Here is a 22,391-nt window from a genome sequence, read left to right as displayed (position 1 = left end):
TTGTGCCGAGACCCAGAATTAGCCAGAGATGACAGATTAGGACCTTCTCTGGTCTTTCTTGAGCATGTGCTCAGCTCTGGACATGTGCACTGTCCCCTGTTTGCATATGGCCTTCTAGATTCCTAGAAATATATTAGAACTTTCCAAAGCTTCCAATGGTCATTACTTCTCGGCTTTTTCTTTTAGGCTTTTCTGTTAGCTTATTGTTTGCACCACTTATTACCTACTAGGTCAGCCATTTTTGATGTCGAACAATTGCTTCTGATTTTTTTAAACATGTGCCTAGGGAAAAGGTTGTTTTCAATAAGCAAATTCCAATCATGTAACAAAAAGCTAGCCTATGAGTGGTTTCTTCCAGGGAACCACCAACAAGTCAATAATGACAATTCTCTGAGAATGTTTTGAAAGAGCTTCATCCTCTTTGGGTCCTATCCAGTAGTTGCCAGTGTGCTGAATTCACTATGATTGTGGCTGTTGGTTTGCAGGTCTACTGCAGGAGTGGGGCAGAGGGATATGGAAAGGTAAAATGCCATAAAGTGACCTGTTTTTTACCAAGAGTCAGCCAGTTCCTCAGTTTACTGAAAACCTTTGATTAAATTCCAGAGTTCTAAAAAAGTTGATTCTGACAATTTTGCCATTTTTCTTGCTTTTATGGAGATACTTTTTGGAGATTCTCACTCCACTAGATTTCTTCAATATTACTTCAATACTCATTATTTTATTGTTTTATACGTTGAAAATTTTAGTTTCTCTTTTTTTTTTTTTTTAACCAAAACAAAGTAGAGTACCCACTAAATGGTTTTATGGCCTACTCGTGGATTGCATTCTACAGATTTAAAAATCAGGATTCCAATCACCTAAGGGCATTTATGTAGTTTTAGCACCAACAAGCATACAATCTTACAGAGTACAAAATGGATGTAATAGCTATAAACAATACTGGAAAAACATATACTAGCATATAAAGAAACAAAACGTGAGACGATGATGGATACTACAGAATAACTTATACTCTCAATGTGCTTATTTGCTTTGATTATTATGAAGCAAAATTAATTTGATTCATATTATCTATATGAGCTACCTCAAGTCTCTACTTTATGGGCTGAATTATGTCATCTCCATATCCCCAATTCATATGTTGAAGTCCTGACCCTTAGTTCTAGAGAATGTGACTGTGTTTACAGACAAGACCTTTAAAGTGGTAACTAAGGTAAAGTGAGGTCATATGGTTGGGCCTTAATCCAATATGACTGGTATGATTATAAGAAGAGGAGATGTAGACGCAAACAACACATGGAGGAAAGATCATGTGAAGACAGAAGATGGCAATCTGTAAGCTAAGGAGAGAGGCCTCAGAAGAAACCGAACCTGCTGACACCTTGATCTTGGACATCTAGCCTCCAGAAATGTGAGAAAGTCAATTTCTATTGTTTAAGTTACCCAGCCTGTGATACTTTATTTCAGTCCTAACAAACTTTATATATATATAATTTGCCTGTGCCTCTTTTTCATTTTTCCCATTTAATCAAAATAACATTGTCCTCAATGAAGTATTTCATACGAGAGGCATAAAGCCCTAAATCCTCCCATCTCACACAAAACCATTTTGGCATATATTTTGTAGATAATTATTACACTTTTAAATATTTTTTTCACCTACCCCAAAGAGTTTTCTTGTGAGCTTTTGAGTATTTTTCAAATTGAGAAAAATGTTAAGATCACAAGATCAACTGAGATAAACTTGTCCTTCCAATGCTTTTTCCTATCCTATGAGAGAGATACAGCGCCCACCTTACTTTTCTCATAGGTTAGGCTACAAGTTTCCCTCTAGAAGCAGATTGTTATAGAGGTGTGATCCAATTTTCTCTGCTTGAACAGTATTTTTGGGTTGCTGAACCCTAGTACCTCCAATTCTAAGCTGAATTGGATATATAGAGAGGGGATCATTTCCCTGGTTTGATCTGCTTAGTGGTTTTAACCTTATTTGAGTAGTAAGGCTGTTCATTGTAGTCCAAATCATCATAGAGAGAAAACCAGATATGTCGAGGTTTACCCACTTTTAACTGTGACCTGTAACCTGCTATGTTATTTCACCTAAGTTCAGTATGAATGTGCAATAGCGTCAAGGTTTTAAGGTCTATAAATCTCAATCACAGTATAAATAACTGCATCTTCACAATCTTCACACCAGCCAAATATCTTTTATATGGAACTTGTTTTAAGCAACATTATTTCAAAGAGGGAGACCTTTAAACAATATTTTCATTTTTTAAGAACTGGTTCTTCAGCTGTTTGTTTAGAATATTTTGGTGGAAAGAACAAATTGTTTTTCTGTTGCATAAAGCTGATTTTTTCCCCCTTCACATCAACTTGATTTATGAGATTTTTTTCCTCTTCCTTAATAGCTCAGACAAGTTATGCACAGTGGATGTAAAAAGTTGGCAGTGTTTAAAGGGCATCATTTCCACATGTGTCCAGATACTCTGAAAATGAACACCAAGAAATTGGAAATAAGCTTGTCAGCAAACTATTAAAGCTTTTATTAAACACTCTAAAACCTTACGCACTTATTTATAACATTTGTATTGAGCATGTGTGAGCTGTTGGTCTAGGAACTGACATTTACTGTTGTGGTTGGCTATGACGCTATATACCAAAAGAAGTAAATGACTTCGTTTGAAATATCTCCTACATAAATAAATTTTGATTAAAAGGACTTTAAGAGGTAATATAAATAAATCAGTAATAAATAAATTCCCTTATAATACAACATTTGGGACTTGGAGATGGTTTTTTTTTTTTTATTACCACAGTAACAATTATAGGTAATATATCTGGAATGGAATTTCAAATGGTTTCATCTTGATATTGAAAAAAAAAAAAAGTAGAACAATGGTTTAAATGGTTTAAATACTTGAAAAATAAAAAGACATATGGATACTCTATCATATGCAGGAGAGCTTCTATAAAACATTTTATATTATTTTGCTTATGTAGTTTTTGATTTCCTTTTATCAGGAATGTCCAGAGGACTACATTCCCTTCTTAAGCTTCTAAGCAATAAGAAATTCTTGATAACGGTATTTTTCACATGTGAACTAACTCAGGAGGGGAAGTAAGTTGCTGCCATGCTGTGAAGCTTCACAGTGGCTGAACATCAAATTCTAAAGATTCATAGGCATCTGATTCATGTTCAAAAGCAGTGAACTGAATGGTAACCTGTGCTTTTTCCCATTCTCTAAGCTGAGAATAGTTCAGCAGACTTTTAGCAGCCAGGGGGCCCCTGCCTAATACCATGACTATATTCTCAATGTATTTTGACCAGTTGAGCCCACTTAAAAAAAAATAAGATACATGAAAATCTAAATTTGCAACAGAGAGATTTCAAATTAAATTCTATTTAATTTGAAAATGAATGTTTAAATCCTCAAATAATGTAGCATCAAGTTTCTTGAAATGATGAGCCTAAGTGAATTTTATAAATGCAACTTGATTCAGATTGAATACAGTTTAAGAGGTTACAGGGCATTGAGGTCCAGGATATCAAAGAAATGACAGGAAGAGTTGAAGAGTTTCACTCTAATGACAGGGGCAAGGACTGCGAGCCTAGAAACCATGAGTGTAAGATAAAGTATAAGATTGCATGGAGCAGACTGTTAAAGTCAATTTAATTCAGGAAGGCTCGGTTTATATATCTGATAAGACAGTTTGTCTAAATGATTTTGGAACTCTTTCAAGTTTTTTTTTACATGTACAATTTACTGAATATATGTATTGTGGATACTAATAAAAGGAAAAAGTAATAATCAACTAAGAAAGTTTGCTTATTTGATTTTAAGATGGAAGAAGGGCTCAACCTGGGTTTTAAGGAAGTACAATATTTGGACTGTTATCCAGAGAAAATATTTAGTTGGAGAGAAGAGCAGAAGAAAAATGAAAAAATGGAAATGATGCTGCATGTGTGTGGGGGAGTTGAGTGTTGAAGAGATGGTGGTGGTTAAGTGGAGCAATAATGTGTTTCCAGATATTAGGGAAGCTTGAATGACAAGCTAAGAAATTTGGATTGATTCCTAAAGGACGCAAAGTCCCATGGCAGAAATTTTAGCAGAAAAGGGAGGTTGCAAAAAGAGGCATGTGGGAAAATTCTCTGGTTCTACCTCCCTGGCATCACCTCTAGCTTTTGCTCCTTTCACACTCTATGCTCTAGCCACTTTGAGCAGGTGTGACCTCTTTCGTTTCAAGCCTTTTGTATGAACTTCATAGTGGCTGAACGTATCTTTTTCCTAGATGCCCTTCCCATTTCCATAGCCTGGTTAAACCTTACTTATTTTTCATTATTCATTACAGTTACATATTTGGCATTCTTCAGTATTTCCTTATTCAGTGTAAATGTGACTTCCTCCAACAACATTCTCCTAACTACTCTCTCACCTTCCTCCCAAATTTAAGCTAAATGATCCTTTAAGGTACTCTTATTGTTTGCTGTACTGTCATCACAGCACTTATCTCTCGAGTATTCTTGCCTGTTGACTTGTCTGTACCTCTTTTAAAGTTTAATCTTTTGCAGATGCTAATCTGTAAAACAGATGATGATATCTACATTAAATGGTGGTCATAATGATTAAATGCCTGGTGCAGAACCTGGAACATAGCAGCTGCTTAATGAATGGTAGCGATTACTACCACCATTGCTACTCCTATGATTTACTGTTCCATTCATTTAGATAGACTGAACTGTCCCAGAAATAGTGCACGGACATTTGAAAACAAAACACAGAGAATGAGGAATAAAGAAATAAACTGAAATAAATGGAATGATTGGTTCTGGCTTCTTAAATTGCTTCTTAGATATATTTCATTACCAGTTGCTAGAATTCACTGCGGTATCTTTGTTGGGATGCATCATTTGGAGATGTGGGCTTTCTAACCCAGGCTGATATGGTTGTCTAATGTCAATATCTGACCCCACCCTCTTTTGAAACAAATCACTTCACATTCTCTGGCTCTTAACCCTGTCAGAGGGAACAATGGATGTGGGATTGAAGCAATTCACATACAATCACAAAGAGCAAGGCTGAGGATAACACTATAGTAAGTGATTCAAAACAATTCTGCTCCCTTGGAAACCATCCTCTGCCTCCCACCAACCTGGCCTCTGTATCTTGGCATTGCTGATCTGCTGGCTGCTTTTTCTGCCACTCACTTTTTGCTGGCATGGCACACCACGCATCTGGCAGTCTTTGTGTCTATTACTGAGCTCCTCTTTGGAGCTGCCAGGCTTTCAGGGGGGAACTTAGAAGCCCTTCCAAACATTTGAGCTTATGGTTGGCTTGTTACAATGTGCACTTAATCCATTTTTTTCATGACCTGATGTATCCTAGCTGATTTATAACTGTATTTCAGAATAAGGGTAAAAAGAATAGAAAACATTTTTTGACCTTCCAGAAAAGGAGTCCTAACTACATTTGTCACTATATAAGTCACACATTCAAGTACATTCCCAAAAGGAATAACATAGATATATATAAAATAGATATAATTTTAGCTAGAGATACATCCTGAAACTTTTAAGCACAGATGATTAAAACCAAACAGCAAAAATATCTTGTTGTACATGGAGTTTCTTACTTGCAAGCTGGTTTACAAATGTTCTTGTAATGTTGTTTTCCACAGGATCTTAGTCAGTTGTTTGGAAAATAAACCAGCAACTATTCTCTGTAAATAACACAATCTGCCTGATATTTCACTGCTGGTTTTGGCCCAAATATAAACCCTTTAGGAGTGACAAGGGGAGAAAATTCTCTTCTGGTGTTGTTCTTGGAATCTGACTCAGGCAGCAAATTGAACTGGTAATCGCTATAGTATCCAGCTAATTCCTCTTTTGTCCATTTCCTTTCTCTTTAGTCTAGGAACCCAGTGTGGTTCTCCAAATCAGCCATGTTTAGAGACAACTGGATGTCACTGTTGCCAAGCCCTCTTCCTGCCACACCTAACCAATTACACAACAGGACAGACCTCATGCTTATTCGATTTTTCTACCTCCACTCCTGAACATAAGCCACTTTCTTTCCTGAGGGATGCAGGTTTAGTTGTATGTGTCAACCTATTCATCAATGAAATTTGTCTAAGTTCTTCACATATGTTGTCTGGTAAATTCTGAAAATACTTTAGATGCACTTTTCTATAAGTATGTTTTATATGGGTTCTATGAATCAAAGCAATTTTTAGATTTCCAATTTCCTCATGAATCATAGATCAAATCTGGGGTACATTTCTAGTCTTAGTCATTTTTATATTTAGCTTATAATTTTCACAACATTGGGGATGATTTGTACACAATTGAGGCACTTTGGAAAGCTGTTATATAGGTGGTGGTAGTTGTTATTTTTAAAACTGTACCAACATAAGAGGACTTTTAGCAAATGACATTTATCAGTGACATTCTCTCCTGTTACCACAGGACACTACATATTTCTCTATTGTCAGATTTTTCATAATATTTTTGTTCTGTAATTTTTTTGGTATAAGTAGAATTGTAAACTCCTTGAGAACAGTAATTTTCTTTTTTCATTTTCCCCCATAATACCTGACAATAACGGGGATATAAATGAAATACAATAGATGAAAAACAAAAGAGCACGAAGTCCCAAAAGAGATACAAATAACATGAAACTACAAGTCCTCCCACAACAAAACAAAACAAAGTTATCCATAGTTCTCTTGTGTACTTCATTGTGCAAATGTTATTGTAGACCCTAATTGTTTTAAGGATAACTATAATATGGTTTTCTGTTTTCAAAATATTTTCTCATTACTTATAAGCAGCAGCCCTAAACTTCTCAGCACACTGAATTATCTTTGTTTGATCCTCTAGAATCTTCTTAAAGATCCCTCCTTTGAGGAGCAATTGCTATTAGTCTTAAACTGGAGAGAAGATGAAAAAATTGGCTGAAGTATAAGATAAAATTGATAGGATGACTACCTCTAAGGTTGGTTGTGATGTAAAAAGAAAAAGCATAAATTTTCAGGAAACTGACTTAATTGTATTATTATTTTTTTACAAGATTTAGCAAGCTGACAAATGGCATAATTACAGCATAATGTTACATTAAGCTCCATTCACCCTTCAGAGCAGCTGAGAGCCTTCTCTAGAATATGGGCTACATACAAGAAATGTGCAGATGAGTTTAATCATAAGAACTGCATTTGACCCAGGCACAAATCTCTTTAACAGTAATTAGCATATAGTTGAGACAAGAGCAGCAGATGTTATTTTGCGTTTAAAGAATCTGTTTTAAAATTCACTGAAAACGTGAACCTTACTGTAATGGTTGGACTTTCAGTAACTGGCCAACTCAAATAGAATCTGAAAGCTCTGGTCTTCTTTTAGGCCAGTCCATGCATCTCTAACAAAACAAGAGTCTGTGGGGACATGTTACTCTTGGCTTTCAAACAAAATAAAGTCAACAAAGTTTACTTCTATGTAAATGTGGGTAGGGCATGGAAATGTGGCTGGCCTGTCTCATCATCATCTCTGAATGAATAAAAACTGAGTTTAGACAAAACACATTGTGTGCCTCATTTTGGTTTTCTTCTCTCATTTATGAAATGAACTAAAACTTTCTCCAGAAAGTTTTCCTTTGCTTGTAGGACAGAGTATGTAGGATTCTGAAGTGTTTACCTCACTGTGGAAGAACTGTGAGATCAGTATTAAGGGAAAGACTCTCTGGAGGCTTGCATACAGTCCTGCCTGCTAATGTCACTGGCAAACCTTCACACACCTATATCTATGGGAGTTAGAGGTGGTTTGATCAGAGGATTGGTGCCAGACTATAAAGTAGCTCTACCTCTGTCCCTAGAGTGATACTGCCAGGATTCTTTCCCCCAAATTCATTATACTTTATTTCAGCAAACAAAACTAAACTACCTGAAAAATACATAAATTTTGACTAAAAGACTCAGTAAGCTCATAAAATTCTCTCATCCATCTCTTCAAAATTCTCCTTTGTACTTAAGTCCTCTATAATTTTTGCTTAAAATTTTTCCAAAGTATTTTTACATATATTATTTATTTTTCTAGTATTCTTCAGAATTCTTATTACCTTTATTTTATAAATGGGATCATTATAGACCAAAGATATTAAGGGATTACCTCAGGCTCACACAGAAAACTAGAACCAAAATAATAACTATAGACCTCCAATAATGTGTTTTTATAATTTCTGCCTCATTTCCCTCACCAAAGTGACTTTCTTATATTATATGAAATATTACAGATATTACATGTTTTATTATATGCATTGAATAGATTTCTAACATTCTCTGAGATGACAGATTTGAATTTGGCAAAAATAACTTGAAATTTTGTAGGATCTATATTATTTAGGCACTTTGTTTCACTCCATTTATTGCTCCCTTCTTTTCTTCCCCCACCCCCACCCCCAAATATCTATTCTTTGCCTATAAACTATTATGTATTGGTCAGGTCTTCTGATCAACTGTCAATATCTTTTTTTGCTGTTAGAGAAAATGAGACAGGAATTTTTATAACAAATGTGGAGGATCAATGAATCTTAAAAAGAATGGAAAGGTACCATTAAACTCAACAGATTCCTCCTTTCTGTTTAACAGTTGACAAACATCATTGTAGAATAAAATAAGGAAGGTGGCAAGAATACACACAGAAATAATCATTGATAAATGGCAATTATGTCTTGAATTGTGATGCTCTGACTCCCTAATGGACAAGCGGGAGAATGGAATAAGAAAGTAGAGGGGTACACTCTGGGATGAGGATGGGAATGAGGATGAGAAGGTACTCAGGAGCAGTTGGAGAATCAGGGATTCAGAAAGAATATCAATTAACTATCCAATTTCTTTCAGATAGGTATCTTAACTATATCTAATTTTAGTGATGATATATGGCCAATCTAACCACCTTCTGTTTCTTTTCATAACTTTTTCCGTGCTTCCACTCTGGCTCTATACAATCTTTCCTGAGAATGATTAGGTCATTTCTTTGGTTCTTGATCAAAAAGCTGAATCTCCTTGAAGCTGTTCTACTAATTAGCTCTTCTTCTATGCAAGTGCAAAGGTAGAATTTGCCCCCTGATCACCTGGAAAATATCATACTGCTTTCCATTTTGGTCCAGTTCTAAATAGAGCATAATGGGTAAATGGACAGAAAGACAGTGAACTGTAACAGTGAACTATACAGCTCTTTGTGTCTCCCTTTTATTTGATGCCTGATTGCTTGTCATAATCCACGACTATAATGCAAATTCTATGGAAGCAGAGATGTTCTCTATCTTGCTTTCTGTTTTATTCCTAGCATGTAGCTCAATAATGCTCATCGGAAAGAATAAAATTATAAATGAGTAAATGAATGACCAAGGAAAATAAATGGAATGTCCTATGGGAAAATCTATACAAATCTGGGTCTTCATTCATTCTAACTACGTACCTTTCTACTAGGAGAAACATTTTTTCTTGCTGTTGGAGGTAACAGTTTGGTGACTATGCATTGGCTTTCATCATGTATATGTGGAGGTTTCTTCCTCGGAAAGACCAAAGGGCCAATCTTGCATAAAAAGCAATCTGTCAGCCTGCTGATGGCTTTTGATCAGTTCCAGCTACACCATTGGGCTTCTTATTTCGGTAAAATATGCCTTTCCTAAATCATTGTGACAACCTCACAGTGAGACTGTTTGCTGCTAACAAAGGATCAGACTCCAAGACAGAGAGGGACTGTGCAGAGTAGGGGAGAACATTTGCATCCCAGAATTGAAGCCAATGGTCTGTAACCATACAATCATCTAATCCATTGAGCAAGACAAGGGTCACCTCCAGAGAGGAAATTTTCCTTCTCTGACAACTACAGGACAGAGAAGTTGCTAAATTGCATAAGAACATGACTGTAGAAGGAAAACCATCCTGGAAATTGAACAATGGTTCTGGAGTACTTGGTTACCCCATATCAGATTTAACTAGCCAGAATATTTATTTTATTTATTTGTATCTCACTTTTTACAGAAAAGATTTAAGGTGAATTTGCTAGAAAATAGTATGAAGTAAAAATTATATCTGTTACCATAGGAAGACCAAGGTAAGGATCATTTAAAATATCGCATTTGATTTTTGAATTGTTTTTGCACTTATGTTTTATTTGGATGTATTTCATGTTTTAGGAATTCACAACATTTAAGAGTAAGGCTTAACCCTGCCTTCTGATTAGCACTCTTCCTGACTCCCATACAGCTCATGATCTTATGTACTTATGCAAAGTATTAGCCCATTAGCTGAGTTTCAACAGCTCAGTGAATTAGAAAGTAATTTAGAGATTTAATTTAAAAAACAGCATGTTTTAAAATAAATATATCATAAATTATGTATATTTACTAAGCTAAGATTAGAAAATACTTTATAACAATAGTTGAATTTATTGAACCAGTACTATGAAGTATTTATTATAATTTGAATCAATCTACCTTTCATTAGTTTGCACAATCCATGCATATAGATGAAACATCTACTTTGTGCCACATACCGGACTTTATGTGAGCCATTAAAATTTTAGTGATGTCATATGACTTTCATTTTATAAATAAAAAAGACTTACAAAAATATTTAAACATATAAATGTAAAGAGAAAAACCAAATCCTGATAAAATAATCAGAATCCATAGTTTTCATGATTTTGCACCACTTCCTTTGTCTATTCTTGCTCAAATTTTTTCCAAAGTATTTAAAAAAATCCCTGTTATGTCATTTTACTACTCGTTTATTTATAAAAATGTGGAAAATTTCTTATGTATTTGTAATGCTATTATTATAATTAATACAATTAAAAATAAATTCTTGGTGTCACCTAATTATATTAAAATTTCTCTATGTAATTACTCTTCAATCTTATTTAAATTTAAAACTTTTGGGAATCAGCAATTTAAAATAAAAAAAGAATGCCTTTTACCAATACAAACATCACTCAACTTATATTTTTTAAAAAATCACTTTTCATTTGAAAACACCTGAAATTTATTTTATAAGCATTATCTAATATATATTTGAGTCAGTATTTCAAAGCAGGTATGTTTTACTAGATATTAAATATTTGGCAAATAAATATTTGTGTAATATTTGACTAATTAAATGTCAACTATATTATCTCTAGATTATTTCTTTTTTTTCATCTTTGCCTCAGATAAAGTCATGTTTGTTTTCATAAATCCTTGAAAGTAATCAACTGACATCATTCTGGTGTTTTTACTTTTGAAGAGGAATGAATCTAAAACCATCTCTTCCAGCCCTATCTTCTCACTTATCCCATGTTTGGCACTATGCTACTTTGGGAATAATATAGAATTTCAATAAAATGTGGTTTTGTAATTATAAGAAATGATAAGATTAGATCAGAAATCACTAAAATAACTTGCCTGGACTTTTCTTGTATCCTTTTCAGTAGCCTTAAACTTAAATACAGGCTTTTAGCCATGCCTCCTAGAATCTGAAAAATTCCGCCAAGTTTAACCACTCCTCTTCAAATCAATCAGAAAGCTTTTGAAGACTTACCAGTAGCAGCATTAACAAATGTTTATGTACAAAGTTTATTATTATTATATTAGAAGCAGTTCCTGCTTCCAAGCAGCTCAGAATCCTATGGAAATAAGTTCATTACTTCTTCCTTGAGATTCATGTACCTATGAAGAATCCCACTCTTATCCCACCATGGATGGAAACCATTGAGAAAGGGTAAACTCCATTTTCAGCTCTGTATGACTAAATTTTAATAAGATGCTGAAGTGAAAGAAGTAGAAACTCCTCACTACTGAGATTTAGATATTGTAGAATCTACCTTTAGAACACGCTTTACAGTACGTAGAATGTGTACTTGTTTAGTATATCGATTTTTATGGTTTGACAGGCCACACCTATAGTTGGCTCCTACCACAATCAATCATTCATTCACTCATTCAAAATTTATTGAGTTCATATTTTATCCAGTAATATAAAGCATATTCTAGGAGTGCAACTCTTGTCAAAGTCCTTGCTCTCAAATGATGTAGTTAATTAGGGGAGACAACTGAATTAAGCAATGGTTGTAGAATAACAGAAGTAGCTACACCTTGTCTAATATCTCAATTAGTATTTTGCCTTATCTCTGATATTATCCTGACTCCACACTGCTACTGACTATAGAACCCCTCCTTTTGTTCACTTTCTGGGTATTCTCCTTGCATGGTGTCTGACATTTATTCTTGGTCTTATTCTTCCTGGTCCTAGCTTCCTGTTCTATCTCTTGCCTTCCAAGAAGGCAAAACACTTTCAACTACAGTCTAGACATGAATCATTTAAAGTTACTCCTAATTCTATAATTATAAAAGGATTGGGGAGAGCCAGAAGGAGAGGCATATGTCTTACATAAAAGTTGAAGTCTGGATATAATCCTTTGCTGCAAAAGTTTTCATGGAGTGAGTTTGCAAAACTATATCCAATAAAAAGAGAGTATCTTTAAAATGTTCTAAATAAAAATTTAGAAATTACATGATTAATAACATTAAAGTCTTGGGTAAAATTGACTTAAAATGGATGAGAAAATTCCAGCATCAGGAAAGCATCATCCATCTGTCTGTATCAATGGACAGCTGAGAGATCAGTTGCATACATTTGAGTTTTCAATTAGCTTTACCCAAGGGGCTTAAATTTATCGGTTTTCACCATCATAAATTATTAAGATTTCTGTTCATCACTTCTACGAAGTTATGACATTTTCCTGCCAAATGTGATTTTACCTTCTACGTTTTCTCTCTTGGCTTTTCTTACTAAGCGTATTGAAGCAAAGAGAATAAAAATGGATCAAATGTGAGATATTATTAGTTTGCTACTTGAGTTATACTTTTGATTGGAGTTGAGTTATCTAGTGTTCAGATTCAAAAGAGCCAAGAGATTTAAGAATAACACTTTGATGAATTTTAATAAAGATGCCATTCAGGTAATTTTAACTTGGGAAATGCCAGTTTTAAAGCATTAAAACTGGTAAATTTTAATGCTTTACTTCTTACGAAGCAGTGCTTAAGTAAAAAACATTGTGTTTTGTTTAATTTTCACAGGAAGCATAGGAGGAGGAGAAAGAGGAAGAGAAGCAATGAGGCATCGAAGGAGGAAATAACTGCTGTTTTTCACTTGTGCATAATATATTTGAAGGAAAAGCACTGGCTACAATTTCCTATCTTCCACTTTTAGCCTCTTCTGTAGTTAATATACAAATTTTGAAAGTGGAAACTTCCAAAAGTTTGTAAAACACAAAGAAATATTTTTCTGGGCTAGAAGCTAGTAAACCCAGACAAGGATTAAGATACCATTCCTCTAATCTGGGGTTGCTGGCTGCTCACTGCAGCATGGATTAATAGACCTAACCAAACAACAGTGAAAATGCTTTTAACCGGAGAAGAAACAAATTTTTCAGATTTTAAAATTAAATCATAATTTTTAAAAGAATACCATTTAATTTACAAGAAATATTAACATCTATTTTTAGCAAAATATAAAATTGGAAGGAAAATAAAAATGTCCTATTCTCAGTGTAGTGGAAGGAGATGCTGGCGAGGCATACCAACACTGCTCATTCATCCAAGCCTTTTGCTTATCCTGGTGACAAGACTAGGACAGAAGCTTCATTAAGCTGAGAGAACTCTCTGTTCAAATCTGTTACCATTTATCTGAGCAAATGTACTTGCTACTTATTCTCTTGGGCTATAGAAATGAATTTCGAGATTTTAAGAATTTAAATAAAACCATCTGTATTATTTTGTTCTGAATATGTAGGCTCCTACAGAAGAGTACTTTTGGATGATGCCTAGTAGAGAGCCAATGTACTTATATCATTCATAAACTCATTATGATGATGATAGTGGTTGAAAGAAAATAATCCTATTCCTTATCCTTCTATCAGCTTCCTGTCTAGAAAGTCATATCTCTTTGAGTTAGGCAGCTGCTAAAAGAATGTACTAAGTGCTCAAATATTTTGCTGAATATGTTTCCTAGGAGATGACCAATGGTAAGTATTTGTGAAGAGACAGAGTCTGTCAATTAGAATTCTTTGTGAGTCCTTTTTTAAAAATTCAAGGTTCCCATCCCTGATTTTTGGCAAAGAAAAACTGGTTAGGGTGATATTTAGAGTTGCAAGATGACATATCTTTGAAAACTATAGGATTTATTTATTTGATGGTTGGTTTATTTTGATTTCCTTGCATACAGAATTCTTTACTTGGATATTTTCTACTACACTTGCACATGTGAATAAACCAAGTTAGATAACTGTATTCCAATCAGTCTTATGGGTATGTGCACCAAATGACTAGCTCAAATACATATTGAGGAGTGGGAGATTCAGTTAAAAAACACTGTCGGGAGGTGAAGAAGACCTTGATGCTCTAACAGCTTGTGCTGGCATGTCCCAAAATGGTGTAATATTGCATGGCCAATAAAAGAATGAGCTTGGCCAGAGAGCTAGAGCTGGCAGTACTCAGTGCAGGAAGGGTGCAGAAGCCTCAAAGATGCAGGATATACCTAAAAATGTCTATGCTGCTTCTCTTTTAGTCACCTTTTCTCTCACCTCCTGTCCTTAATCACCTTCCCCTCAGGAAGGCTGGCTGCCAGGAATGGCACTGGCTTCTTGGCAACCATCAGTCTTCTCTATTCCACAGTCATGATGTCCTGTGTATTTTTCCTCTGCTTAAGTCCTTTTCCCTACAGCTCTCTGCCATAGCTTCCATGGCTTTTGAGTCTTCAGCTCCATAGTGATGGTTCCAGCTTCTCCCTGTACTCTGAAAAGGTGGGGGTCTTTAAATAAACACAACCACATGTGTTCTTACTGTTCGAGTCTGATTTTTGTTTGCTTTCATCTCTAGAAATTCCTGAACTATTTTTACCCAAATTGTACACTACTTTTTACTGTCTCATACTAATTTTAATTTTTTTCTAATTCAATTCCTTAAGGCTTCTTCATTTCCCTGTTAATCTCTTATTTTCTGCCCCCTCTTCATGCATCACTTTTACCTCTGTATCATCTCAGTGGGGTAGTGGAAACAATTGAGAACGTGAGTGCTCAGGATCAATTGGGTCAACCTCTATTACTGGCTAGTGACCTTGAACAGGTACTTCTCTTTCACTCAGGCTCTTCATTTGTGCAATGAAAGAGTCAGACCAGATGATCTGACCTATAAAGAAATCTTTGTCCTAAAACTTCTATGATTCTATGATTGTTCCTATTCTTCTTGTTCCTCTTGCAACTCAGTTTTTTAATGTTCGTTTTGTGGCAATTCTATCTTCCCCCTCTTTCCCTTGCAGTATTGAATAATTTCATCAGGTTGAAATTAATTTCAGATTTCATCTCCTTAAAAGAATTATTGAATGACCAGAATGTGGCCTACCATGTGACTTATCCAAGGGTAGATTCTATCAGAATTAGTTCTGTCCCCTTGTATAGATTTCCTGAAAGTTCCAGTAAGGCCTTCTTTTGACAGCCGTGACTGCTTCAAAACTTTCTCAGCATGCCTCATCCAGCTTTTTGTGTAACCTAGGTTTTCCATCTAGAGAATTTTAAAATACCTTGAATGGAGCCCTAGAAGTTCAATGTAGTACAGATTGCAGTCTCTAAAGTAAGTGATCACCAGAAGGGAATAAACAACTTCTGCAAGCAAAGTAGCTATATGAAGAAACAACGGTTACAAATGCTTTCATCAATCTCATCAAATAAAACTATCACATTTGTTTTTACAAACACAAGAAAACCCCCATGTTAGAATTCAACCTGTGAATATACACAAATACTTGCACAAGGGTGAAGAATGATGAGTAAGAGAGAGCAATATTTCTTTGCCAAATTACAGTTTGTGAAGACAAACAAGATTGGGCCACAGAGACATTATTTGTAATATTTGCTGAATGTAAACTAAAAATCTTACCAATTTTTCTTCTCTTTTTATTTTACATATATTAGGAGCATAGTAGACAACGTTTTCTGTGATTTACTTATTATTTTGGAAAAATAAAATGTTTGGCAAATAACTATTTAAAACCAACCAAACTCACTAATCAAAACGTTCTATAATATCAATTATCTCTTCTCTTAGAAATATTTAAAATATAGAAAGAGGCATTAAATAACATATTATTTTTAGAATGTAAGTAATGTAAAATTCACCTTCAAATATAAACAAAGGTACTATTTTGAACTCAAAAAACTTACTACTTTATTACTTATAGTATAAATACAAACATTTTGGACATTTTTCTTTCATACGCAAACCACAAAGAGACAATAAATATACATAATACTTCTGAAAACAGCAATAAGTTGAGGATGAATTAAGAGGAACAAAATGTCACATAGTTCAACTTTCAATGCTATTAATAAAGAGTACACATTTACTCACATAACACTAACCAGTCCTGAGAGCTTGTTTTGATATTAGAGATTTTAAAGGCTGCTGTGAATAAAGGTGATAATAAATAAAGATAGACTGGTAATAATGTAAATAATAATGTGCTTAAATTTACCATTACATTGATGGAAGGATTTTGTTTTTGCTGTGAACATTCTTAACATTATTTCTGTCCAAATATTCTAGAAAAAGAATTCTATAGTTGTGTACCAATGGTTCTTAAATTTTAGCGTGTATTAGTATTTCTTGAGGGCTTGTTAAACCACAGATTGGTGGGCCCCACTCTCAGAATATTTAATTCAGTAGTTGATGCTGTCTATTCAGGAACCCCACTTTGAGAACTATTGCTTTATATGATACTCAAAAGTCACCTAGTTCATCCCCCTGCCCCTGCATAGGAAGTAGTGAACAAACCATGAACCATGAACCATGATTATCAGGCCTTAACTACATTCAATATACCATTACTATCTAATTTCAAAAGTAGCTCAAATAAAGTAGAGACACTGGGCCATAGGACGTCATGAATAATATGAAGAACTGTCTTAAAACTGGTCATTCCTGGTCACAGGAACAGGTAAAAAATTACCAATAGGGGTCTGCCATTAGGAGTTATAATCTTCACCTTTTACTTTCTCTACCCACAAAGGCCCTTCAAAGAAACTGTTACTGTTGCTGTTAGGTGGATGCAGCTTTCCCAGCACTGCAGAAAGGAGACTCACATTCGAGAGATGAAGGCTAAATAAAGGAAACACATGAGGGAATGGTTGGCAGAGGGTGCAGCTTTATTTTATTCATCTATGACTCCGATACCTGGTACCTGGCACATAATAGGAATTCAGTAAAAGTTGTGTAGAATGAAAGGAGAGAATTTTTGCTTTTGCTCTATTTGAAATACGGTATGATGTTGGGAAACTCACTTTATCTACTTGAGCCCATTTTCTCATTCATAAACATGGCTGGGAGGAACATCCCCACTGCAGGATATTTTAAGAATGACTGAGATAATAAATATATCTGTACTCAAAAATGCATTATAAGTCTAAGAGATATTTCTGTGTTAACCTTTTCAAATATTCTCAGATATTAATATTGAGTGGCTAAAACAATGTCAAATTTCTCATTGATTTTTTTTATTCAATAAGCAGACCCTCTACATTGTTAAAATAACATATCCATCCTCATCTCCTTCTAGACATGAGACTCAAAGGCGTTTTCATTTTTAAATTTTTAAAATGATTTGTAAACATTTTTCATTTTTTAAAAATGTTTTTAACTCAATATCAAGTGAACTATAAGAAAACCAAGTATCTCTTACATTATTCTTACTTGACCTTTCTGTCATATTGATATTGTTGATTATTCGCTACTTGAAATTCTTTTTAATTTTTATACCAATTGTGTACCATTCTCCTTTTGAATATGTTCCTTTCTCTCTGCGGTTTCATGGTTCCTCTATTAGTTTTTCTACTACCCTCCCTTTACTGCAAAGTTTCTATACTTTTGTCTTTAGATAGTTTGAATTCTTATTCTCTATACTGTGTTTGGCAATTGTATCTCATTTGTTATAGACTGAATGTCTGTATCTCCCCAAATTCATATGTTGAAGACCTAACCCGCAATGTGGCTGTATTTGGAGATGGGCACTCTAAGGAAATAATTAAGGTTAAATGAGTGCATAAAGGTGGGACCCTGATCTGATAGGATTAGTGTCCTTATAGGAAGAGACACCAGAGGGTTTGCTCATTCTTTCTTGATGCGCACACATTGAGGAAAGGCTATGTGAGGACACAGTAAGAAGGCGACAGCCTATGTGCCAAGATATTAGCAAATTCAGTTTCTGGTAAGATCCCTTAACAGAAACTGAATTTGCTAGTACCTTAATCTTGGACTTCCCAGCCTCCAGCACTGTGAGAAAATAAATTTCTGCTGTTTAAGCCATTTAGACTGTGATATTGTGTTATGGCAGTCTGAGCAGACTAATGTACCATCTTATGGCTGTAACTCTCATGCCTATGCTGGTGGATCACAAACTGAGGCTTCTTGTCTAAGCTCCAGTTATGTATTTAGCAATCTGTTTACAAGTTCTGAATGACCAATAGTTTATACTCAGTATATCCAAACATAGTCCATTTTCTCTCCCCTCAAAACTGCACCTCTAAATGTGTTACTTACCTGAGTGACTTACACATCAACATTAATTCTGTCACCTAGGCAAGAAAGTTGGGAACTATTCCTTTTTTAGAGATGTCTGCTTCTTCTAAAATCTTTGAAGGCAAAAACCATGTCTTTGGACATATTTATCTCTAGAATGAGATTCAATACCTAGCAATTGATAGGCACTTAAAAGTGAATAAATAAATTAATAATTAGGTACACTCTGCTGCCTTGTCTGCTATAACCTTACACCTTTGAGCCTGCCAGACTGACTCCCTTGCCATCAGAAGAAACCTATGACATCTTACTAGTTACTGAGCACCATTCTTTGGTAAACTCATCCCAGATACATTCCAATCTTGCTAGTCTTATAAACTTTACAACTGTCTCTAGTTTTTGGTCTTGCATTTTTCCTTTGGACTTGCTAACATCTTCTTTTGGTCTTGATTCCTCTGGCTTAACTTAGACTTTCTAAGGATTTAATCATGGAATTTGAACTCTAGCTATTTCTGTTTTGGGCATCTTGTGGAAATTCTTTCACCCTAGCTCTGATCACGATACCTTGGGCAGCACGCTGGCCACAATCACTACAATTCTCTTTGAGGTAGGGGGTGGGTAGGCTTATATACATATTTTATTAATAGTAGTAGTAGTTGTTTATTGAGTGTTTAGTATTGGCTGGGTTTCGTGCTAAGCACCTAAACTCACATAGAGCATAGAGCATCTCTTTCATTTCTCATATTCGTTCTATAAAAGGAGATAGCTATTATTTCCACTGTCTCCACGAGGAAACTAAAGTTTAGGGAAATTACAAAACTTATTCAAGTCAGACAGATAGTGAAGACACAGGTAGGCATCAAGTCAAATCTTAAGCACTGCACTTTAAAGCACAACTAAACTTGAAATTTTCCAATTGTCAATTTAGTAGATCACATCTGAGCATAAGACGTGCAGTGTGAACCCAGCTTAGAGTATATCCTGTCAATGCTGTGTAAGTTATCTGTATAATAGAGTTTATAGGTTGATTGCTCAACTGTTCTGCAGTGGTCATTAAAATAGACACATGGGTTAAGAGTAGGAGCAAAAAGAATATCAGTCCTGCAAGTCCATGTGAAATAAAAAGTTTATTCTTTCAGAGAAATAGGATTAGAAAAGATGCTTTCTGACACATATCAGAAGTGATTTAAGAAGCTTAATCACCCTTGGGCACAGGATAGTGCTTCCATTAATGTTTTTCAAGAGGAATGTCATGGGCTGAGTTTTGTGTCCTAAGTACAGCTATGGAGCATATAAAATAATTTGCTTGCCATAAAAAGCACTGGTTTGTAATTGCAAATGTAATGGATTAACCAAATGCCACACATGTGACTCTTAAGGAGTCCATTTAAAATAATAACCTATTTAGAATAATCACTTAAAGTGTATCCTTTCTAAGCTGCTCCTGGAGGCAGGACACTTAAATTAGTTTAACAGGAGTGTTGTAAAAAGAAAATTTGCAAACTGCTTGTTTAATCACTTTCTTTTAGAGTTGGCTGTTCTTGTAAATGTATCAGTGGTATTAGGTTAATTTTGTTCTTTATCCTAATCTATTCAATTAAAGGAAAGGAAATTATGTCTTAAAAAGATACTCATTTCTTTTTGGTCAAACATGCTAGGGACTGTGCAAGATGGTTTCTCTAAGAGTAGGGTCAGGACCTCAAAGGAGGTCAAAGGAATATTAGAGAATGTCATGCAGAAGTGAGTGGAGGGACCCTAACAAAAATGTTTTCCTTCCTATGAGCAACCATGTAATTGATGCCCTCTTGCCACATTGCCTTTACTCTGTTAACAGCTCCATTTTTTCGGTGCTTTTCTGTTATTACCTATCATCTTATTAGCAAATTAAAAAATATTACATTGGATAATGAGTTGTTATGTGCACACATATTATTGGGTAAAGATCTTAGGGAAACTTACATACTAAAATATAGCATATAAAAATGGGGATCTAAAAATTATCTAGGCAGACTTTTATTTACCTTATAAAGCTACATGTATATATTCAGTTAAACATGAGCCTGTCTCCATATAGCACTCTTTCTACTGGGCATATGTAAAAAAAAAGGCAAAATGGCTGATAGGAACTATCCAAACATACAAATTTTATTTTGTATTAAAAAGTAAACATAAATTTAAAACCAATTAAGTTAATTTTCAAGTTTTTATCAAATGAAAAACTTACTTAAGTGTCCTGTAAGTACCAGAATTTAGTAAGTACCAAGTTCTTAGCTTGGAATATATGAACCCTTCCTGATCCCACTAAAGGGTCTGTAAACTTTGATAGGAAAAACTTTTATTTCATTAATCTCTAACTAAAATTTATCATTGCCTTAAATTATTAAAAGAGAAATAAAAAAACTACAGCAGCATAATCAGTTTCTATGGTTTTGTCACCAATAGAAATTACAAGTATTTTCATATCATATTACAGTTCTGGCAAATATATTGAAATATTGTTATACATATTATTTTGAAAATATGGTAGTTATTAAATACATTGCTTGATCTTAATTATTAATAAAGTATCACTATTAGGATGAACCATATGAAATTGCCAATATTTGTATACTTTTACCTAAAAAAATGACAGTTTTGTATGATTCAGTTTAATATAGTATCAATTTGTTTTTAAAAAATATTTTGATAACTATTTCAATAGAATTTTTGGTATATTTTATGGGTTTTCTTTTATGCTTTAAAACCATTTTTTTCTGAAAAATGTTTTATAGGCATCTGAGACTGCCAAAGGGGTCTATGGTACAAAGAAGTTAAAGAAAACCAGTGGTTAGAGTTTTGGCTCTTGATTCATATAGAAATTAATTTGATTCCCAGTTTTATCACTTAATAGCTGTGTGACTTTGAGTAACTTCTTTATGTCTGTTTCCTCAAGTGAGGTAAAAAATGGTGAGTGTACAGTGATTTCCTAATAGAACTAAGGGAGATACTAGATGTGCATTGGGATAATACACAATAAGCATGTTACTCCTACAACGACTCCCACTTTATCAATCATATTTATTGTTTTTCTTGTTTTAAAAATTCATTGAAGGTGTTGTGGGGTGTGTGTGTGTGTGTGTGTGTGTGTGTGTGTGTGTGTGTGTGTGTGTGTGTGTGTGTGTGTGTGTGTTTAAATGACTTCATACTTGTTATGGATTCAACCATGTCTCCCAGAATGTGACCTGATTTAAAGATGGGGTCTTCACAGAAATAATCCAATAAAATGAGGTCATTAATATAGGCCCTAATCCAATACGAATGATGTCTTCAAAAAGGATGGGGGAAATGTGGATACAGAGACAGATATACACAGAGGGAAGACAGTGTGAAGACACACAGGGAGAATGCCATGTGAAGACCAAGGATTAAAGCAAAGAATCTACATGCCAGTGATTGCAAGCAAACCACTAGAAGCTGGAAGATGCAAAAAAGGATTCTCCTACAGGTTACAGAAGGAGCATGACCTTGCCAACACCTGGATTTCAGACTTCTAGCCTCCAAAACTGAGACAATAAATTTCTGTTGTTTTAAACTACCAGGTTTGTAATATTCTTTGTTACAGCAGCCCTAGGAAACCAGTGAAACAGTATTATAAATTATTTTAAGTTTCTCTACTTCCGTATATTTCTTAGTACACCTTTTTGAACACAATGCCATTTTGTGTGTTTGTATACATTTCTTTATTTGTATATGAATCCTTAAAGCTCAATTTAAATTTCCTAACATAAATTAGAACTTAACATTAAAAAATAC

General features: G+C 34.5%; 1 protein-coding gene across 1 annotated transcript in view; it reads right to left on the bottom strand.

The window, feature by feature from the left end:
• The window catches only part of LOC111731501, a 404,500-nt gene that overhangs the window by 255,711 nt on the left and 126,398 nt on the right, over window positions 1-22,391 (bottom strand). The gene's annotated exons all lie outside the window — the stretch shown is intronic.

This window comes from Pteropus vampyrus, unplaced genomic scaffold, assembly GCF_000151845.1.
Source record: "Pteropus vampyrus isolate Shadow unplaced genomic scaffold, Pvam_2.0 Scaffold11, whole genome shotgun sequence".
In the NCBI taxonomy this organism is placed as follows: Eukaryota; Metazoa; Chordata; class Mammalia; order Chiroptera; family Pteropodidae; genus Pteropus; species Pteropus vampyrus.
Note: the sequence above shows the minus strand (reverse complement) of the source record. Positions and strands in the feature narration are given on the sequence as shown.